This window comes from Acomys minous (assembly GCF_964271855.1).
Source record: "Acomys minous genome assembly, chromosome: 14".
In the NCBI taxonomy this organism is placed as follows: Eukaryota; Metazoa; Chordata; class Mammalia; order Rodentia; family Muridae; genus Acomys; species Acomys minous.
The window spans coordinates 77,393,995-77,416,047 of NC_140496.1; the positions used below are offsets into that span (position 1 = coordinate 77,393,995).

At 44.2% G+C, this 22,053-nt stretch overlaps 1 long non-coding RNA gene across 5 annotated transcripts in view; it reads right to left on the reverse strand.

Moving 5' to 3' along the window:
- Nucleotides 1-2,830: 2,830 nt before the first annotated feature.
- The window catches only part of LOC311583879, a 105,256-nt gene continuing 86,033 nt past the window's right edge, over nt 2,831-22,053 (reverse strand). The window contains exons 2-5 of one of the 5 annotated variants that reach the window (XR_014774703.1): nt 11,110-11,523; nt 8,920-9,076; nt 7,446-7,497; nt 2,831-6,139 (exon numbers count right to left, since the gene is read on the reverse strand). This is a non-coding gene — a long non-coding RNA (uncharacterized lncRNA). Of the gene's footprint in view, nt 6,140-7,445; nt 7,502-8,919; nt 9,077-11,109; nt 11,524-22,053 lie in introns of all 5 variants that reach the window. The other 4 variants (XR_014774704.1, XR_014774700.1, XR_014774701.1 and 1 more) reach the window with 4 other exon arrangements.

A 22,053-nucleotide genomic window follows, 5' to 3' on the forward strand; every position in this document is an offset into this window, starting at 1 on the left:
AGAAATGCACTTCATGCTCATAGACACAGGGAGCGACTTCCGCGTCACGAACGAGTTAGGAAATCTTGGGCAGAAAACAAAATGGCTAGCACGCTCAGTGGAGTGAATATTTGTAAATATTATAGAACTAAACTTCTTGACGGGAAAGCTACTTCAGTCATGAGTTTTTGGTAACTGTCCCTAATTTAATTGCTTACAGTTCGTAGTCTCGAATAGCAATGTAACTCAGTCATCTACCTTGACATGTGTTTCACAGTTTCTTGCTAGGAAAATCACACTGCTCAAGTGAGCTTGTAGGGACTCATTGAGATTTTATATAGCTCGCATGAAAAGCACCATATGGCTTTGACTGCTTTGAATTTTTTTTCCCAGATAGAGTCAGTCAGCTCCAAATTTTTGCCATGGAACATTTGTAAGGAGCTTTTTACTACTATAACAAAATAGCAGAGGTAACCAACTTAAAAAGAAGAAAGATTTCAGCTCACAGCGTTAGAGGTTTTTAAATTTATTTTTTTTAAAATTTTATTTCAACAGATAGTTACTTGGAATAGGCCGTGTTGCTTTTAAGTCTGTGCAAAGGCAGTACATCTTGGCTGGAGTGCACGCATGGCAGAGCAAGTTGTTGACATCATGGCGACTAAATAAAAGAGGAAGAGGAAAGGCCTAAACAGCAGTATCTCCTTAAAGCATGCCCCAGGCCCCGCTAAGATACACCTCTTAAAGGTTTCTTCATTTTCCAATAGTGCCACATGCTGGAACTGAGCCTTCTGGGACATTTAAGATCCAAACTAAAGTAAGTACCATGGCTCTGCTCTCTGTTGTTCCTTTAGCCTGCTCCTCTAATACATGGGACGCTGTCTGTCCCCTTGGGGGCATTGAACACTTTATAAATGTACGGCAAAGCTTTGCAGGCTGCTGGTCAAGTCTTTACAGTTATCCAGCTTCTAACTGGAAGGGTTGCACACGTTTTGCACTGCGCTGCCCTAAGACGTACCACTTACATGGACCACAGTAGCATGTCCAAGGTCATGCTGACCCAGCTCTTACAATGTGCCAGCAGAGCCTTGGTTCCACAGACTACTTGTCAACTGCTCAGCAGTTGTGCAATACAATAGATTGAGACACACCAAGTGTCGACTCTGTTACTCAGCATCCAGCAAAAGCTTTTCTGAGGGCCAGTGCCACCGAGGCGAAGAACCTGAGTTTGATGGCCAGGATCCATATAATGCGTAGAAAGAACTGATTCCTGCATGTTGTCTGTGCTGCTCATGTTTACCTCCACGTGAACAGAGTAGCCCATGTGAACCACTCCGTACATAAATAAATAGTATTTAAAACCCAGACAGAGAGATAAAGGGCAGCATCCACAAAACTTGTCTGTCCTTCTGTTGTCTTTCAGATCAGTCTGGACACAGAAAGCTGTGCCAAGGGGCTGCGATGTTCTGGGTACATGCAATGTTTCTACATAATTATGCCTTGCGTATGGCATCACACACACTGCACATCGTGCTGGGGCCCACTGGTCCTTCTTGACAGGGTCATAGCACGGCGGCCTCTTTGGAATGGCTCCTGATAAGAGCTCCCTTCTGGTCTCCGTATTGGGGAGAGTGGTGTCTTTTCCTGGGCAAGCAGCAGGAGCTGACTGGGTGTGATGAATAGGCACTATGACTCAGTGACCAAGTTGCTTTTATGGCTGCACCTAGTGAGCACTGGAAAGCTGGGAGGCATACTGGCTCCACATCAACATTAGCACCCTTGCCTTGGGACCCTGACCTCCCTTGAATGTTTTGTTTCGCCAGCGCCCACATAGTCCTGTCAGTCTTACTTTCTTTAGGCTTTGTTCAAATGGTACCATCTCCATGTATCCTCCCCAGCCTTCCCTGTAACTCCCCTTCACACCCCATTCTTGTCTAGTTTACTTTCCATCCTATTACTATCGCTGTATCTGATGGTTTGTTGTGCATTTCCCCCACTGGGCTGTAAGCTTTCTATGTGGAGGGGCCTTGGCCTCATGTGTTCAGGACAGTATCTAGAATAAAACTTGCCACATAGCATGAACTCAGTAACTATCTGTTGCGTTAATCAATTCAGATGACACTCGGAATGAGGCAGGGCAGAGATAAAGCCAATCTGGCCACGAGGAAGTCCAGAGTTAGAAGAGAGGTGATTCAGGATAACGGCATGACACCAACATGCTCGGAAGCTGTTTCACTGTTGTCTTGCTGTGGGAAACCATCACTATCTCTGTGCTGCAGAGGAGAATGTGAGGCTTAGAGGCTGTGGGAATAGTCAATGTGCACACCCAGGGGCAGATGCGGGGCCAGAACCTGCGTCTCTTCACCCACCATCCCGCACTGAGCTGCTGCCTGGGTGCTGCCTGTCACCAGTAAGATCCACTTTGGGTGATTCCATGTCACATGAAAATACCTGTGGTCCTTGTGGCCATGGTGAGGGGTCAGACTGAAGATGTGAGATGCAAGTTCAGTGTGAAAGAGACCATCAGTAGGCAAAGAGAAACCAGCTGACACTTCTAATTGTGGCAGAACAAGTTCTGTAACCAAAGCAAACACTCTTCCTTGCCCAGGGAAGCAGAAGCTTCACAGAGGAAGGGTGGGTCAGAGTCCAGCCAGGTGTCCTCTGAGGCAGCTGAGCCTTTCACTGGGTGGTTTACATCATGGTTGACAAACTGAGCGGGGTGTGTGGCATCTTTCCCATGGGTGTATACTTTCAATGTCCTATTTTCCAATCTCAATTTCACAACTGGTTTGGCACATTCACCTTAAGTAATTTTTTAAAAATTTCCACAGCAAAGATAGAAATCTAGATCTCATTTTTCACAAGTGCAGATGGCATTTTAATTAAGAAATCAACATCTGACTTTGACATCAAAGAACCATTGGGAAGAAGAGAAATACACAGTGGTTGGGATGTTGTACTCAGAAACTAGACAGCCTGCTGGTGACACCTGGCTGGACATGACTAATCGTGTGGCTTTGGGATGGTTTGTGAATCCCCCAACATTTCAGATTATTCATATATATATATTGGAGACAAAGGCAGTACTAGTTAAAAAGCATTATTAAAGGGTTGATGAGGTCACTGTACAGCATCTGGAATGCTACACATGGAAAACATAGGAATAGGTAGAGGTAAAAGCTAGTGTCAATTCATAATTGTATTTATATAACTGGATGTCTTGTTAGATATGCCACATCCAAATTTATACACAGAGTCCCTGTCTCAGCGGATCTGGAGTGGGGCTTAAGAATACTGTAGGAGTACAAGAGTCTAGGAGGCAACAGGATTGAGGTAACACTACGTGAACCCCATCTAGAAGGCAACAATTCAAGGTGAAAAGCACACTTTAAATTAATTTCCCATATGATGTGAAGTAAAGACCCAACCTTTCCTTACCTTACCTTACATTTTTAACTTTTATAGTTTTATGAGAATATTCATCCCCCAAATCCTCAGGTAAAAGGTATGTGAAAATTCTGATTTTTCATGACTAGAACAGACTTACATGTATGTATGCAGATCACGACCCACACAAAGATAGACTCCTCTAAGGCTTCTTGGGACCCATTCTCATTCCCATCCAAAACACAGGTAACTACTACCTTGACTTTTATTGATTTCTTTATTTTGAGGAAAATTCTGACCATGTAGCCCAGGCTGTCAGTGAACTTAGTGTTGCCTGCCACAGCATCAGAAATTCTGGGATTTGCTAGTGTGTGCCATCTTTTCTGGCTTGATGCTGACTTTTGTCTGCTGAACCTTGTCTGTTTCTGAGCTTTATAGAAATGCAATTGTAGGAAATATACACTTGTGTTTGCTTTCTCTCAGTAAACACCTTGTGTGAGAGGTCCAATCATGGCAGTGCACATAGTGAGACTTCTTTTGTCATCACAGCTGTAGAAGACTCCCTCATGTACACATTACGTCTCCTTTGTGCGTTCTACCACTGTCATTTGAGGCCATTTTAGGTTGGAGCTGTTTAAATAGTGCTGCTACAGGCATTTCTGCACATGCATGCATTATGCATTTACATACATTTCTGCTTAGGGTTGCTGGGCACCTGTTGGACTTCCCACTAATGAAACGAGCTCCTATTCCCACTGAGAGTGTTCTAGATCTTTAGTTGCTCCCCAGCTTTGTCTCCATCATACAAACCAGAAGTTTATAAACAAAAGAAACTTGTCTCATGGGCCTAGCGATTGGGAGATAGACATCAAGCCGAGTGTCTGGTGAGGGCCAGCCTTTTTTTTTTTTAAAGAAGAAATGTTATTATTTAAACACTCATTAGATATATATGTATCTTTAGTGAAGTCTGGTTACTGGCTCACCCTTCAGTGCCATGCAGGCCAGCAGCAATGCTGAATCCCAGTCTGCCTGTAAAAAGCCCACATGGCTAGGCACCTTCTCGAAAGAGGAATGAAAACTCCCTTCAAGGCTCTCAGAACTCACACAAGGCTGGGCCTTGATGTTGGTAGGGATTATTTGGGGTTCTCAGTTGTTCAACACGAATTTCACCGTGTCTCAAAGTGCCAGTTTAGAGGTTAAGGGGTTAAGTTTCTAGGGACTGGAAAAATGGAGTATATTAGAAAGAATCTCTAAGACTAAACTTGTTCAAATCGGATTTCGTTTATGCTTATAGAGTAACCCGGGAATTTTTGGGGGGAATGAATCACTACTCCTAGGGGAATCCTGCTGAAGGTATTCTGGGAGGCACCGAACCTCAGAGGTTGGGGAAATGATTACAAACTCAAATTTCTCTTCTCCGTGCGTGTTCTATCATCCTGTGGCTAAGAATCCTGATAAATTTATATTACTTCATTATTGGTCATAGAGTAGAAATCTCAAATATATGCAAGTTGAAAATAGAGAAGAAGAAAGAGAAGGAGAAGGAGGGAGAGAAAGCAGGAGCAAAAGAAAAGGAAGAGACAGAAGAAGAAAGGAGGAAGATGAAGGAGGATGAGAAGAAGAGAAGAAGAAAAAAGAAGAGTAAGAAAGAAGAAGAAAAGGAAGAAGAAGAAAAGGAAGAAGAAGAAGAAGAAAAGGAAGAAGAAGAAGAAGAAGAAGAAGAAGAAGAAGAAGAAGAAGAAGAAGAAGAAGAAGAGCATGTAACTGGTCACAGGATATTCTCATCCCAGAGAGACATCTATCAGACCTGGCTGTTAAACACTCATGCCGATCTGGAGGCCGATAGCTAGAATAACATGGTGGGTATGACGCCCTGAAGGAACAAGAGTGTGGCCAATAGCTGAGTGTGACAGTCAAATACTTTGTCAAGCTGTGGGCTTTATCACATACTGGATTGGGGTGGAATAATTTCTGTGAACCTCATTTCTTCATCTGATAAATCCAAGACAAAGATGGGCAGATTTGAAGTCCAAACGATGAACATGCCATGAAATGACACATACAATAGGGCCCTCATTTCTTCATCCCTTTCTTTTGATTCTTGATTGAAGCTCTGCCTTTCTCCCAAACCCTGGGAATAACTCCAGGAATCCAGTAAATATTTTCTCGTCTAGGTGAATGCAATCTTGAGTGTATGAACGGATTCTGTGCTTTAATAAGCACTTGAGTGCCTATTTGAGTCCAGCCCACAGCCTGCAGGCTGCCTGTACCCAGGTAGCTAGGAATGTGGCCCAACTCAAAATCATAAACTTACTTTTAAAGTCAAGACATTATTTGTGTGTGTGTGTGTGTGTGTGTGTGTGTGTGTGTGTGTGTGAACTCAACTGCTCTGCTCTTGTGTGTGAACTCTGTAAATAACAACCTTTCTTCCCATTGTCAAAATTTGTATGCATCTGCTTGATACTGTGAACAAATTACACAAGTCTGGCATGGAAATACCAGATAAGGGAGAGCCTCTGACCAAGTACCTCGCTACACAGAGAGGACGCTGTCTGTCAGGAGTGTGGGAAGGAGATGTGTGACTGAAGTGTGAGGCTCCCATGAAGATGAGGGTCCAGGTCTTTCTGCAAGCTCCAGTTCCCAATTCCAAAGGCTGAATTCCTTAGGGATGACTTGCCTTTCCAGGCTCTTCACTCAGAATGCCTCATCTTCTTCCCCATTGAGCCATCACTGTGGTCTCAAGCACCCAGGCTCCATGGCAGAAGCTCAGCAACAGCTACAAAGAAAAGCAGTGACCAGGTGTGAAAAGGAGTATGGGACAGCACTTGAGGTCACCCAGTCTTCACCATTAGATCACCCTGGGCAGGACGCTCCCCTGGCTGTGCTCAGTGCCATGTTTTCTTGAATAAAATGAGTCAGAGTCCAGTTTTGTGTACTTCAAAGTCCTTCCTTGTGTGTACATGAAAGCCACACTCCTGTCCAAACTCGGCGAGACTGACAGCTACTTATTTCTTGGCAACTTTGCCCTGGTGTTTCTTGTGTGGGTGGAATTAGTGCTGGCATAGTCGCACACATTTCTGTCCTGTAAGAATGTTGTTGTTTTTTCCCAGAATTATTTTTTCTTGTCTCCCCTGCTCCTCAATGTCCACCTGAACCATCCTTGGCCAACTTAGTAAGAATTCCACTGCAGCTTCATGGCAGTGGGATTGAAAGTGTCCTGCATAAGTCAGAGAGTTCACCACACCCACCACAAGCTATGTCCGGACTTTATGGAATCATTTGTTTTCCAATTCAAACACACTGGAGTTGACAGATCTACAAGTGATGTGAACTCTTGTAGGTCAAAAGGCAAAAATGCCATATAAAATTGTGAAGTCAAAGATGGCAGGTTGACTCTGCCAATCCCATAGAATTGAGGTCAGTGAGGAAGCCACAGATAACTTCCTGGGAGGAGAAGCAGAGAGCGATAATGTCTACAGTCACAAGGACAGTAATGGGGCCTTCCTCTTCTATATTTAAGAATACAACCTGGTTCTGTCTTTTCATTTAACTAATGAGCAGCTGGATTCTTATCACTTTGTGGAAGCCATGTCTAGATTCTAGAGTTTGTGAAAAGTTATGGAATCTGAAATCCAGACTTTAGATTTCCACTTGAGCATTATTTCAACACTAGCTCTCTCTCTCTCTCTCTCTCTCTCTCTCTCTCTCTCTCTCTCTCTCTCTCTCTCTCTCTCTGTGTGTGTGTGTGTGTGTGTGTGTGTGTGTGTGTGTGTGTGTGTGTGTGTGTATGTGATCTCATTGCTAAGATTCAGGGAGGGAATGTGTCTATGAGGGGGAGAGGCTGTGACCGACCAGGCTCTGTGTAACGTCTGACATTATGTGGCTCATCCTCATCAACCACCCCTAAGTTCCCAGGCCAGACCCAGCTGTTTACCCCTCCCAGATAGACTCCATATCTAAAAAAGGAGAGTCCTGCCCAAGCAGATACCCACCAGGAGGTGCAGAGCCTAGCCTCCTCCTGATCCTCACCATGATGTTACCCCACCCCCCTCCTGCCATCAGATTGCCCTCACTGTTCTCACCTCTCCATGTTTGGCAGCTTAAACATGTGGTGGAATGCACAGAGTTGCCTTTCTTTCTTTTCCAGAGCGATGTGGACATAAATGACATTTATTTCTATTTTAAAACAGTCTTCTTAGCTAAACTGATTTGATTGGGAGGAAAAGGCATTCACGTATGGATAAGACTAGAAGTGTTCTGTCAACAGATTGTCATTGGGTTTTAAAAATGACATAAACCCTGGATCAACTCACTTATTTATTATTTCTTTGGAATAAGACCTGGATTGGTGACAAGACTTCAGACTAGCCAGACTTCCTCCTAAGGGTCTCTGTTTTCTCTTGTCATTAAACCAACTGCTTCTTTTAAGTGTGTCCAGTTCTCCTGAAACTTTGGGTACAAGAAGAAACCTTGCTTTGTTCAACACTTACTACGAGACTAATGTATCAGGTCTTGGATTCAGCACTTGGGGAAAATTGCTGTGAACTAGAAAGGAAGCAAGGGGGTGGGTATATGTGAGGGCTTGGAGGGAGGAAAGGGAATTAAGAAATGTGTAATTATATTATAGTCTCCAAAATAAAAATGAACTGAGCATGGGCTGGAGAGATAAAAATATTGACTATTCTTCCAGAGGACCCAGGTTTGATACCCAGTACCCACATGGCAGCTCACTACTGCCTGTAACTACAGTCCTGAGACTGCAAGTGTGGTTCAGACATACATGCAGGTGAACCACCCATCCTCATGCAATAATAAAAATATATATTTAAAAAGAGTAAAAGACACAGTTAATGCATCTGACTTCTGTTAACTGAACTGGACTTCACCAGGAGCCAATAAACAAGCATGAGGAAGACAACGCCAAGCGTTGCCCACCCATCCATCTCAATCCTTGTCTCCACTGACCCTTCCTGTGCTCATGGACGGAGTTTTTCTCCAATCTCCCTCCTGCACCAAGTACACAGCCTGCCACACAGAGCCTGGGAAAGGCTTTTGACAGATGACATAACTGATTTTCTTTTGACAACAATTCTACACAGTGGGCACCATTTGTTTTCCTTTTAGCAGATAAAAAGCAAAGAGTGACAGGATGCAAAAAGCCTTCCTGGGGCCTCAAATGGAGAAGACCTAGGTAATGTGTTTCTAGACCCTGTGTCCTGCTTCCTCTGTAGATCGTAAGTCACAGCACATCTCTGGACTCGATGCTCTTATCTGTTAATTCAGAGGTCAGGCTGGATGATCCTACGATCTGTTCAAGCTCTATATGCTATAAGCGGTGCCTAAGATGGACCTGGAAACACAGTTTAGTCATTGTGCCCAGGAGGGCTCCTATGCTATTTTTGTTTTACAATGTGTGTTTCTTGTGCGATAATTATAGTACCAGCCATGATCACTTAATGTTTCACTTTATCACTACGTGTACCCTTTCCCAGGCCTATGTTCTGTGTTCTAAGACTTCCCAGGCATCCAAAAGCTTGTGACTTTCTAGAAGCTTACCGCATCTTAAGGGAAAAGGGAACCATGCTCTTCACTCCCCAACACCTGAGTTTCCTCCATTTTTCTCTTAAGGACAGTAGCAAATTTCAGGTGCTCTGCTGCAAATTATCACTTGTCTTAAGTTAGAGAAGAATGTTTCTTGAAAATAATTCTTGGTCTTTAAGAGGAAAACAGATTCTAAATTATGTCTATATATTAGCAATGAACACTCAAAATGAAATTAATAATAGTTTCTAAGTATGGTTAGTGAGATGGTTCAGTGGCTAATAGCACTTAATGCTCTTGCAAAGACCCAAGTTCTTTTCCCCCAACTCTCATCAGACTCTTCAAAACCACCTGGAACTCCAGTTCTAGGGAATCTGATACCTTCTGGTCTAAGAGGATCTGTACACACAGCATACCAAAACTCAAGTGAATGTACATATATACTCATGAATTTTTTTAAAAAAAGAAGTAATTTACAATTACATCAATAATCATAAAATTCTTAGAAGCAAATTTAAAGAAATATAAGTCTTGTACACACTGAAAATTACAAAATATTGTTGTAAATGGAAGATCTAAACATAAAAAACTGATGTTTGCAACCTAAAAAGTTAATATTGTTAAGATGGTTGCAATCCTCAAATGGAACTTTGCATATGACATAAAACCCAATCAAAGTCAAAGGCTGGCTCATTTTGGAGAAACTGATGAGCAAATATGAAGAATCATATGGAAACCAAGAAACCCAGAATAACCAAACTCATCTGGAAAAGGAACAGGTTTTGAAGGATGATGTATCCCGGTTTCAAAATTAAATGCATATTTACGTGATCTGGACAGCATGGTTCTGATATGAGGTCAACCATACCCAACAGTGGGAGAGAATGTAGAGTGCACAAAAATTCTTTATTTATACTGATGATAAGCTAATAGTTGGGTTTTGGTAAGAGTGCCAAAATAGTTCAGTGAGAGAAAAAAAATGATCTTAACAGAAGGTTCTAGAACTGGTTGTGTATCATGAAAAAGAATGAAGGTGGACTCCTCCTACCTTATATGCAAAAATGAATTTCAAAAGGGGCAAGGTCCTTACATAAAAATCAACATCACAAAAATTTAAGAAGAAAACATAGATGTAAATGTTTATCACTCTGAATTTGATGGTGGTTTCTTAAATATGACCCCCCCCCCAAAGCATAAAGGATCAAGGACAAGAGGGGGAAAGTCAGAGTTCAGCCAAAGTAAACGCACTTGTTCTTCAAAGGACTCAATGGAATTGGTGAAAACCCTGAAGGCCATGTCCTCCCTCCACAGACCCAGCACTTTTCCTCCCTCCCAGCAGGCACCCTGTTTACCGCCTGCTGTTTCTGGCCTATTGTGCTGAGTGACCCCACATCCAGTGCCAGCCTGGGTGGCCCTGCTGTATGGCCAGCACTGTGGAGGATCCTTCCTGGTCTGCCATCTCCCTTTGGCCTTAAGGAGAAATGCTGAGCCACCCCTTGAATCTCCTGAGGTCTGGCTCATGCCTACAAATGTGACTGACAAGCCAAGCAAGGGAGGGGACAGTGCATGTGACCAGGGTGAGAGAGCAACAGGGTGTTTCCTGCCTATGTGTTCTGGTTTCCAGGTCTATGTATTTATGTTGCCACGTTCTCCGATAAAAACCTGTCTTGCCTAAAAAAAAAAGAAAAAGAAAAACCAGAGGGTGGGAGAGAGTGTTCACAGATCATGTTATCTGTGAAGGGTTCCCTGAGTTCTCGTATCTCAATAGAAAAAAAAAAAGAATAATTAACTCCATTTGAAAATAAGCAAATCTCATCCCAGGTTGAGGGACTTGGGTGCATTCTCCAGTCATTTGTTGAGAGGTGATGCTAACTGCAAAGTCTTTCCAAGCTTCTGGTCATGAGAACCCTTGGAAACAAAGGCAGAGAGTGACTATTGGTGACAGGCAAGGCTGTGGTCAAGGACTAAGGATAAAGTGCTGAGAGCAACGGCAAGACTTCCATGAAGAGTTGAAGGTGATGTTTAAGAATATACTAAATGCATCAGAATGTCACGAATTAGTTCAAGGGCAGAGAAAACAAACGTCAGGAGACAAAGAACTCTCTCTGGCAAGGCAACAGCTGTCTTTCGAGAAGATGCCAAAAGTAGATGTTTGCCAAATACCATTGTTCAAAAATATCCATTGAGAGGGTAAAATGGAGTTACCTGCTCACCACAGGGAAGGAGCTCTTCCAGCGCAGAGTTATGGCACTTCAGTGTATGGGGTCTAGGCTCCAGCACGTTTGTTTGCAAAAGCTTGATTTGAGCTCGGTAAAGAGCACAGCACAGTGAAGACTGACATTAGAGAGCCAGAGCTACAAGGTGAGGGTTTTATTAAGTCTTGAACAGGAAATCACTGCTTGATGTTAATTATTGAAAAGTTGGACAGCCATTTAACTCATGGTTTGAAGAGTAAAGTTCTTGAGGAGAGTTAAATATTTTCTGGAAGGGTGAATTCAGGTTAATGTGACCAGACGCTGTGTGAACAGAGGTGACTTCTCACCCAGGGCAGAATCTTGTGACATCACCACTGAAACATAGCCGAGTGAAAGCGCTGCTGTAGACACCAAAATATCCAGCCTAGGTGGAGAGAGAGAGCCTAAGGCTTGCTGATAAGGCAAAGCATGCATGCTTTTCATCTGAGAGGAGAGACAAGATGAGAGTGACATCTCAGGGTGTCACAGTTTCTATGGCCTTCTGCAGGCCTTGTCAGGCAGGACTACAGGCAGGCAAGATAGAAAGATGGTTAAAAGTATGGGGGACAGTGGGATGGGAAATGAACCGCTCACTTACTCCAGAGACTGGTTGAAGCTGACAAATTAAATTCCTACAAATTAAAAGCACTGTCAAAAAGGTCACCGACATGGGACTAATAGTTCTTTTTATAGAGAAATACTTTCAACTAAGAGTGTTAAAATAACAATGAAGCATGCTAAAACCCTGAGCTTTTGTAAATGTGTGTGTGGCCTTGATCTTCTCCCAGATGTTTTCCAGAAATCTCGCAAACAAGACTATTAACTTTAGTTAACAATGGAGGCATTTGTAGACTCCTTTAACTCTTGTGATCTAGGACCTAACCTCACGGGCTCTCTAATCCAGTCCATTCCACCTCAGAAACCATCCTAGGACCTCATCTACCTTCCTCAGCAAACCCTTAAAGATGCCATTCTAGAAGCCACCAAACTTGCACACGTGATCCTATAAAGCAGTGATTCTCAGGCTGTGGGCTGTGATCCATATGGGATTGAACCGAAGTCCATCAGAAAACACGAACATTCACCTTACAATTCATGCCAGTAGCAAAATTGTAGCTATGAAATAGCAATAAAAATAATTGTATGGTTGGGGGGTCACATGAGGAACTGTCTTAAAGGGTCACAGCATTAGGGAGGCTGAGAATCACTGATGTAAAGACCTAAGCTGACTCTCTTGAAAAGCTTCTACCCATGCTTGGCTAGTTTATCCTTCCCCTTAGTGCCCGAGGGAGCATGGCTCTTCTCTGAGAGAATAAACAAGTCATTGAATTCTTTCATGTTTGGAGTTTTGCTTTAATGGGTCATAATGTCCTGTCCAAGAGACCACTGAGCCTTATTGTGTAAGAGTAGAAAGAGAATGAGAGCTGTTGTGCTGAAGAGCTGGCCTGAGACTCTGCTAGCACAGGACAGATGGGTGTCTCCGTGACTTTAGGTGGGCTGATGGCAGGGCTGCTGTCCTTGAAGTGTCTCAACAGTGTGGCTTGGAGAAGGAACACTGTAGAGAGACAGCCAATGTCCAAGGGTTGTGCTGTCCAAATGCCTGTCCTTGTCCCAACAAGGACAACCGACCTGAGAATGGATTAACACTCTGGTTGAGGTGAGAGCTCTCAGCCCCAATGGAAGCCTTGCTTTTTCTCCCAGCTCTGCTTAACTCATTGTGGAGTGCACATGAAATCTAGTAGACCAGATCTTGTGTGGGGTACCCACAATCCTACTTACATATCTAGGGGCAGGTTGATGACTGTTAACACACCCTAAGTCAGAAACAGAGGTGACTAGATACCGACATTCCAAGATACAGCCAAGTTGCAAGGTTGCTGCCTCACATCTCTCACCTCAGGAGCACAAGGAAGAGTTCAATGACGTAGTCTCAGGGAGTCTTCCATATCCAGCCCTCTCTCCAGGGAGGAGGAAAAGGCTCTATCGTCATTACAAACACAGAGTTTTCTCCAGAAGATTCCATCAGAGAGAAAGATGTACCCCACCACTTAGCAAGCTGCCATAGGGACTTCATTATCTTTCTTATCTTCTAAGCTGGTAACATCTTGCAGTAACTGAAACTCCCTATAGTCAACTGAGGTTGTGAAATCCAGGTACCTGTACTAGAAGATGCTTATCATTTCAGAAGATTAAAGCCTTGTGTCAGCAGAGCACATGACCAGGGAAAGGGTGAAGCTGCTAGGAGGCTGAGGTTAGACCTCTTTACTTCTAGGGTGAGTGCAGCGTGCATGTCCTCCAGTTACCTTATTTGGGGCCCAAGTGGCATTGAACATTTGTTGGCCTTCCTGACATGAACAAAGCCCTGTGACAATCTCTTTGTTACTGCTTGGTCGTCATGTTTCTCTTCATGAGAAATATGACTGGATTTTTGATGGGTTATCATGAGGCTCATAGGAATATTTATAAAATGAATTGAATTCAGCAATATGAGGTAACTGTGATGGGAGAGTAATGTCCACTGCCCCCCCACCCCCAGTGTTGCTTATGTCCTGACTCCAGAACCTGGGAATATGGCAGGTTGCATGAAAGAGAAGTAAAGTTACCTGTGATATTAAAGTTGCTAAGTAAGTGACTTTAGAAGGAGCTATCTAGGACCAGACATTCACCAGATCCAGATTCTGCTGGTGATTGGATATTGGCTTTCTTGCCCACAGAAGTATGAAGAAGACATGCCTATTTATAAGCCATCCTGTCCATTTTTTATTAGCACAAATGGGCTCAGATAATAAACTGAATAAAATAGGACCAGAAGAAGCCAAAGTACTGGGCGAGTTGTAAGAGATTCATGGGAAAGAGCCTTCATCTCTCTCTGTGCTCCTGGTTGCTAGGAAACTGCCTCTTGTTCTGTGTAGGGTTGCACAGGGGAAAGGGGACTTCAGAGAACCCAACTACACAAGTTCATGGAGCCAGAGGCTGACACACTTGAACCTGATTCATACCGACCTACAAGGACTTCATGCCAGGGTTCATCATCTCCCATACTGGGCACCTCTGTGTCCCCAGATGGCTCCCTGCCCCATGAAGATCCTGGAGTCATAACCCCAAGTTTCTTTTCCATGCACCAGAACATCCCTTCCCCCAGCTTCTCCATGGAGAGGCCTGGCTGTGCTGCTTCCCACTCATCACTGTCCAGGGCCCAGGTGCTGAGTCTCACCAACAAGGGGTAAGTGGGGATTGCTGCTAATTGTCAACTTGACTCCATCTGGGATCACCAACGTTCTGGGCATATCTGTGGGGAAGCATTCAGATTTAGTTAACTGAGGTGGGAAGACCCACCCTGGAGGTAGATGGCAACCATTCCATGGGCTGATGCCTCAGACAGTAAAAAGGACAAGGCAAAGTGAACAGCAGTGCTCCCCTCTTCCTGTTTCCTGACTGCAGACACCGTGTAACCAGCTGCCATGGCTTCCCGACCTTGATAGGCTGACTGCGCCTTCAGAGTGGAGCCAGCTGGAGCTCCTGTCACGTGTCTGTCACAATGAAAATATAACCAATACAGGATTTCACTCGCTTGATGAACACTTCATTGTTCTGACAGACCAAACACTGACTGCTCAAGCCCCAGTTTGTAGCATTTCCTTGAGGCAAGAACCATGGATGCTATGTGTGGTGGTCACAGAGAAGGAGACAGTTCATGAGCCACAGTCTCTCAATGAGCTTTGGGACAAAGCTGGGACTTTATAGTTACATATATATGTGTATGTATATATATGTGTGTGTGTGTGTGTATACATGTATATATACATATATGACAAAACAAAGTATATATATTCATACACACATATATAGCTAGCTAGATACATAATTAATTCATTAATTACTGCTGATCTTTTCTTTACTAGGCTGGCCCCAGGCAATGAGTGACTTGACCTGAGATATGTTCAACATGTGCTTCTTTCAGAACCTGGAGGTGTGTGTGGGGGGGTGAGGGGTGATGGGGGATGGGAATGGGAAGGGTATGTAAATGTCAGTCCTCCGTTCTCTTCCAGCTCACAGTCCTGGTGTGGTGAGGGTATCACAAACTCCACACACCGGAGGCTGCTGACCAAGTACCAAACTACTAACACACACACACACACACACACACACACACACACACACACACACACATACACACTTACTTACAGGGCAAAGGCATGCTCCCCTCCCCTGCTCTGCCCTTGTCTCCTGCCAGGGCTCGGCTTTCTCCAAAGATAAGGAACAGTTCATAAGTACCACAAACTCATTGGCAGATGGAGATCAGGCCGACTAACTTTCAACAAGAACAGAGCCTAACTGTGGACCCTCACGCGCAACCTGAATTGGACTTTGCCAGCCTTGCTGAGTCCACATGCTGTTGAGACATGCAAATGGCTTGTGTTGCTTCAAGATGGCCTGGCTCATTGTAACCAGCCTAGGCCTCACAAAGACAATCCCTTTCTAAGTCACCGATACTTGCTTGATAGATATGCCATGGAAACCGACCCCTGACACTCAGTGCGTCGTGCAGACTCCAGAAGATGCCCAGATCCTTCCCTGGTCCCAGAGGTCCCACGTGTGGGCCTGAAAAGCAGATCCAAGAAGCTTCCTCTGCTATTTTCTGCCTGAGGGATTTCTCTGTGTAGGAACATGCTGGGCCCAAAGCCAGGGCAGGCCAGGCTTGTCAGGGACTTAGTGCCTCTACCAGTGACTGACAGGCAGTGAGTGTGGACACATCCCCAGCCTCTGCAACTATTGGGTGGACAAGGTGAGGCACATTCTCTTCCACTCCCTGAGGTCCCCAGTGGGATGATCAAGGTGACCCACAAGGGAATCTGCTCACTCAACATAGCTTGTGTTCACCCTTTCCTCATCAACCCACATAAGCCCCACATGGTGGGATAAATCAGAGAGAGGAAAGTTCAAGCAAGAGAAACTCCTTCAGCAAAGCATCAGGTTTAAATGCAGGAGAAAACTAGGCTGTAGCAAATAATTGAGTGGGCAGTGGCCTCTCTTCCCTGTGCTTGGGGAAATAAATATCTCATCAAGTGTTTCAAGCCTGGAGGCCAAGGATGGAAAGTTTGCTTTATTCATCCTCGTTTGTTCAGTGCCTAGAACCTACGAGGGACAAGTAGGTTCCCAACAGATGCTCAGCAGAGGTCTCCTAGGGAACTCAACTGTGAAGTGAGAAAGAGTGGCGCTGGTTGTGACGTCTTCTATGCACCTGAAGCTCCCACTAGCTGAGCAGTAGTGAGAGCACAGAACCAGGCATGGCGGGATGTGACTGTAGCAGCAGCACCTGGGAGGTGGAGGCAGGAGGATCACCAGGATTCAAGGTTATCCTCAGCTACGTAAGTTTGATGCCAGCCTGAGCCATATAAAACAGTCTCAAAGAAATTTTGGCACTGCTGTATCACATTTTCTCTAATACTGGAGAAATCAACTTGAAGTTCAAGGCCAGTCTAAGGGCTCCTAACTTAAGAATGGTGCATCCACAATACCCAGTGAGAGAAGCCCAGTGCTGGGGCTGCCCTCCCAGTCCTGAGCTGAGCTTTGTTGTGTGCTGGGGACAGGACAAGATATTTGTGTCACTTTAGATGCCATTTCTACAAGCCCCATGCACTCTGGATTCTAGACTTTGTTCTCGTTACTTGGTACTTTCTCTATGATATTTATTGTTCAAGACAAAAGAACACATTGAGGGATTCTGATGGCATCTGAACTGAGGAATATATTTCAGGAATCTGTCCTGTTGCAGCCTTCTGAAAAATCACATAATTGATTAAAGAAGAAAAAAGGGAAAGAAGCCAATGGCTATCAGGCCATATTTATCACCCATAGGTCTTAGATGGTTGGACTCCCCGGGGAGCCCCATTTTCTACCTTGATTTCAGTGTCTGTTCTCACTGCCTGGCTTAGTAAGCACAAGCAATGACCTGGGAGGATTCCATGACCCAGATGTTTCTGGCTTCCCACTTCCTTGGCATGAATCACACCAGGCAGTCTCACCTCACCCAGACTGTGTGCTGCCCCCTCAGAGAAGTGTCGGGGGACAACAGACCTGGGCACTATGTTGGGACTGAGTCAGTCTCCATGATCTTTGGCAGCTGAGCAGGCTGGCCATCTCACATAGGCAGCTTCAGGTTTTTTTCCTTGGGAAAGGAACCTCTAGGGTAGACGGAGGGTGGAGAGAAGGGAGACAGGAACTGTTTCCAGCTTCCTCTCCCAGGGAGTTAAGGTTTTACTGGAAATGCCACTGATGACTCTCAGTGCAGCTGATGATAGATTCCAGGAGGGACCCAGTCTCCACCAGACGTTCCTCTCTGCTTTAGTTCTTGCCTTTCCCAGTCCCAATCCTCAGCATCCTCACTTTTGTACATGGATACCTTCAGGGGCGCCCAGAAAATTGAATGGTATAACAGGGACCCAGACCTTAGCACAACTGACTCCATGATGAAAGTACCATTCAGGCCATAAAACTCAGCACATGAACAGCACCACCTGCCAAAATGAAAACACAGACCTAATCCATCAATGCATAGTTCTAGGAAAGTCTCTAAATGTACTAACCTTGCCTTTTGGCTTCTTAAGTTCTGCATCTGTCTTACTGTCCTTGTTAACTGAAGTATGTAAACCCAGAACATGGTTTTTTTTATGCTTAAAAACTCACCTAAGAAAGGCTTGGTGCTACGCTAGGATCCCCAACACCCAGTATAGTTGATGGCTGGCTAATAAAGACTTTCTACTGGCTTAAACCCATATCTGAGTAGTCTTCTCTGATGGACACCCCACAAAAATAGGACCCCTGGGTTCAGATTTAAAAGTAAATTTATGAACAAATTAAAAACTAGATATATTCACACATACATTTGGTTTAATCCCAGGACCAGTGCCTTCAGTGCAGCTCAACATTTGAGGGCAGGCCCAGCTCCCAGCTTGTTGTCTCAAGAGGAATTACCACGGCATTCTTAAGCAAGCTCCTACATGTGTGAGCTCTTGATGTTAAAGTTGAGTCTCCAGTATAACAGGTAAAGTTGCTTGTAAAAACTAGGTACTTGCTCTTGACGTTGGCAGCTTTGAATGGTTAACTTCTTCTCTCACCAGTCAGTTAGTTTTCCCATGCCCTGTCCTAAGACAGGTTCTTGGCCTGATTTAATCGTAGCTCTTGAGAAGATTCAAAAAGCATCACAGGAGGCCAGCCTTGACCATGAACAGAGCACAGCCCAGTTCAGAAAGGATTTAACCTGTGTAAGATATTGGGGATTCACCAGAAGTTGACAGCCTTGCAGTCACATAGAAGAGACTTAAGTGGTACCAGTGAGCCATAGCTCACAGTGGTTACATGTCTGAATTGCAGGTCAGCAGTGTATTGTGGGCTATGACCTTCACCACCACTGTGACCTTCGCAAGACAAACACATCCTTTGGTTTTTCAGATTTCTAGCTCTAGTCCCTCATCACTATACCCTGCAGAAGCACCAAATGAGGTCACAAATAAGGAGAGCTAGACCCACAGGCTCAGATGTTCAATGCCTGGCAGCCATTTTAATCTACAACTAAACCGTAAGACTAGTTTCCACAGCTCTTCACCGTTTCTCCAGTAGGGACTTTACCCAAGAGATTGTTGATGTGATGGAAGAGTTCATACAACAGATTATGGTTTTTATTCTATAGGACAATTTCCTTCGAGAAATAAAAACAGTATAGTTTTGAAATATGGTACAAATTCTGGAGAAATTAATTTTTAAAATAAAACTTCTTTAAATTACTTTTATTCTTATTTTTAAAAATAGTTAACCACAGTGTGCATACCTATGTTTCTTTCTGGGATATTTCCATAGAGATAATAGTTGAAATAAATTAAATAAATGTAACAGCTTTCATGAATGCACAGCCTGTTTGAATTGGTCTGTAGAGTTACAAGCAGAATAATGAACCTTTCAGGACAGGAACTTTGCCCCTGGACTGTACTGTCAATCAGGCCTGACTCCTCCCCAGCTCTGCAGGTGCACCTGCTGCTGCTAAGTTCTGCATGCCCCTAGTTAGGTGCAGTGGCCGGAGAAAGCCTGTGATCTGTGCCATCCCACTCACCTGGATGGCTAGACCTATCACTGCCATAACAGTTAAGCTAGGGGCCCTTTCTGAGCTGACTGATATTCCTGAATGCCTTGCCTTCAGAGTTTGGAAAGTGGAAGAGTGGAAAGAGTTCGGAAGAAGTTAACAGGTAGCCTGTATTAGTGTCCAATTCTGCTGTTCCTTAGCTCTGTAACATTGGCCTTAGAGCCTAATTCTTCAGCTTTATAAATGGAAGCATCAGCTACAGGCAGAGTCTCTGTCCCAGTAGTGTGAACAGGCAGTCCTATCTCTAAGTCCTGGTGTCCTCTGAGATGTGGAGAGTGAGACTAGAGGCAGGCGGTGCAGCTATTGACAGTTATGGCAGGAGGGGCTGGTGTCTAGAACTCACTCAGAGACCATCTCTCAATTCTATTCCATATATGTGTGTGTGTGTGTGTGTGTGTGTGTGTGTGTGTGTGTGTGTGTGTGTTGTGTCTGTGTGTGTGTGTGTGTATGCCAGCTGGGTGTAGATGAATGTGTAAAGTAAATTGGCATTTGCTGAGCACCTTCCACAGAGCAGTGGGATGAAGGGCCATGTGGTGGAGGATACAGAAGTGGACCCTTGTCCTCAAGAAGGTCAGAGACCAGATGGCAGCTCCATCTGCAGCAAGCCTTGTGTGTTAGGTACATGATGGCTGCTTTTTGGAGAAGCAGAGATGATCAAACCTGCCGGGTTTAATATGGAAATTCAACATAATATGTTAATACATTAATATACATTAAGCTCTCTAGATGGATTTCAAGTCACCGACTGGATAGTTGTTAAGTAATAAGTATAACCTGCTAAGTCCCTGGCACACATTTCCTTTTAGAGGGAAATCAGTGTTATCCAACACAATGTTAAGTGTGCATGTATGCCTTTGATACTGGACAATGATTCCAATATTCTTCTATAAGAGCACTCTGTCACATATTGTTGCTATGTGTATGCACACGTCCAGCAGAGTGGCGTTTACTTAAATGTCCATTAACTGAGAGCAATCATACACACTGCCACCTTAAATAATTAAATAGATTTTTAAAAAGTTCCTAGCATCCAGCCTGACATCCAGCACGCAGCAGCTACGGAACGACTGATCAAAAGCATCAGCTCCGATGGAAACTAATTTTCGGAAATTCCGTCAGTTCGACAGAAGCCAGCATTCCTCAGGATCTTGTGAAGCCAGTTTCGATCTATTTAAGGAGCCATTTGGCCTTATCACTGGCAGAAGTGACACGTGGTTATCTGAGATGCGTACTGCCACACCAAAGCTCGTGCTGGCCTCCAGGCTTCCTCAGCATCATAAATACCTGGTACACATTCCAGAGTTCCTGCTGACTTCTCGGGTCTTCTGTTACCACCCCGCAACTTCTTCAGCTCACGGGCTTCCTTCCCCACCGGCTTCTCTTTCTCCCTATAACCGTGTTATTTCAGCTGTATCCTCTCTTGCTCCTTTCTTTGTCTTTATTCTGCTCCTGTTTCTCTCCTAGCCAGGCCCAGTTGGCTGGCCATGTGCAGTCGTCTAACTTCTCTTTCTGCTCTGGATTCTTCTAGATGCCTCTGGCTGCTCTCCCCCTCGTATCTACTATTAAAAAAAAAAAAACCAAAAACAAAACAAAACAAAAAAAAACTTCCTCTTAAGCATACCATGGAGTCATCAGGTTGTCAGTTTATACTATGACTATTATTAGTAATTAATCACTAATATTAGCAATATTGTCTGTTAATATAAAAAGCATCATTGGCCTCTGCGCAGGCCAGTGTTCAGATGTGTCTAAAAGGGAGATGGAAGATGATGGACTGGGGCTCAGAATTCATCCCGTGACCCTTGTGTCCCCTCTCTTCCTATGTCTCTAAGACGCTACTTGCAGGTTTCTGCAGGATCCCTAGAATGAGCTCACAGGGGCTCTGGAACAGGACACACAGGCCTCCGGGAATACTTTTTTTTTTTTAATTGTGGTTAATTACTCACTGCAAAGCAAACAGCCTCAAGCTCTGAACATCTCTCTGCAGAGGCAAGCCCAGGTCTCTTTGTAAAGATCTCACAGATAGAAGGGCAGGCACTCAGTGATCCTCAGCAAAGAGGAATTCCAGAGGAATTCCAGGCATCTTTTTGATCCCGGAAGAGTCCAGATTAGCAGGCCTCCTTGATGGGCAAGGAGACCTACTCTGAACCCTAGTATGATAAATGCTTGAATTCTTACGTCTGGAATATATCCATTCCCTTTATTTATTCCACATGTCATCCTGTGTAAGTTTTTGGACTGTTTCCTCATGCAACTGCTATATTTTGATATCCTAACATTATCAAGGTGGGCTATGTTAATAAGTTTGTAATATTTTATTTTATTTTATTTTGCTTCATCCTCTCCTACAACTCTGTGACCCAGAAAGACTTATTCTATCAAGTGCCTGTTCTGCTTTCTGCAGGAAAACCACCATCCATCACAATAACTACCATCTATTGAGTACTTATGACACGCCAAGAATGAGCAAAATTCTCCCCGGATTTTGCTGACTGCTCTTAGCAATCCCACTGTCAGTAAGGGATTACTGTTTTACAGCTGAGCATCAAGGACTTGTCACAGGTCCCATGTGTAGCTGGTAGGGTAGGGTTGGAACTACATCCCAGAATGCCATGGCTGTTCTGCTTTTCATGATTGCACCCCACTTTTTCCATACTTCTAGACACCTTCGAGAATCCTCCCCATGCCTTTTGGTAGTATAGATGAGCTGCTTCCCAAAGGCAGAAACATTGGTGCTTTTTAGATAACTGTTCCTTTGAACGAAACAGTCACAAGCCA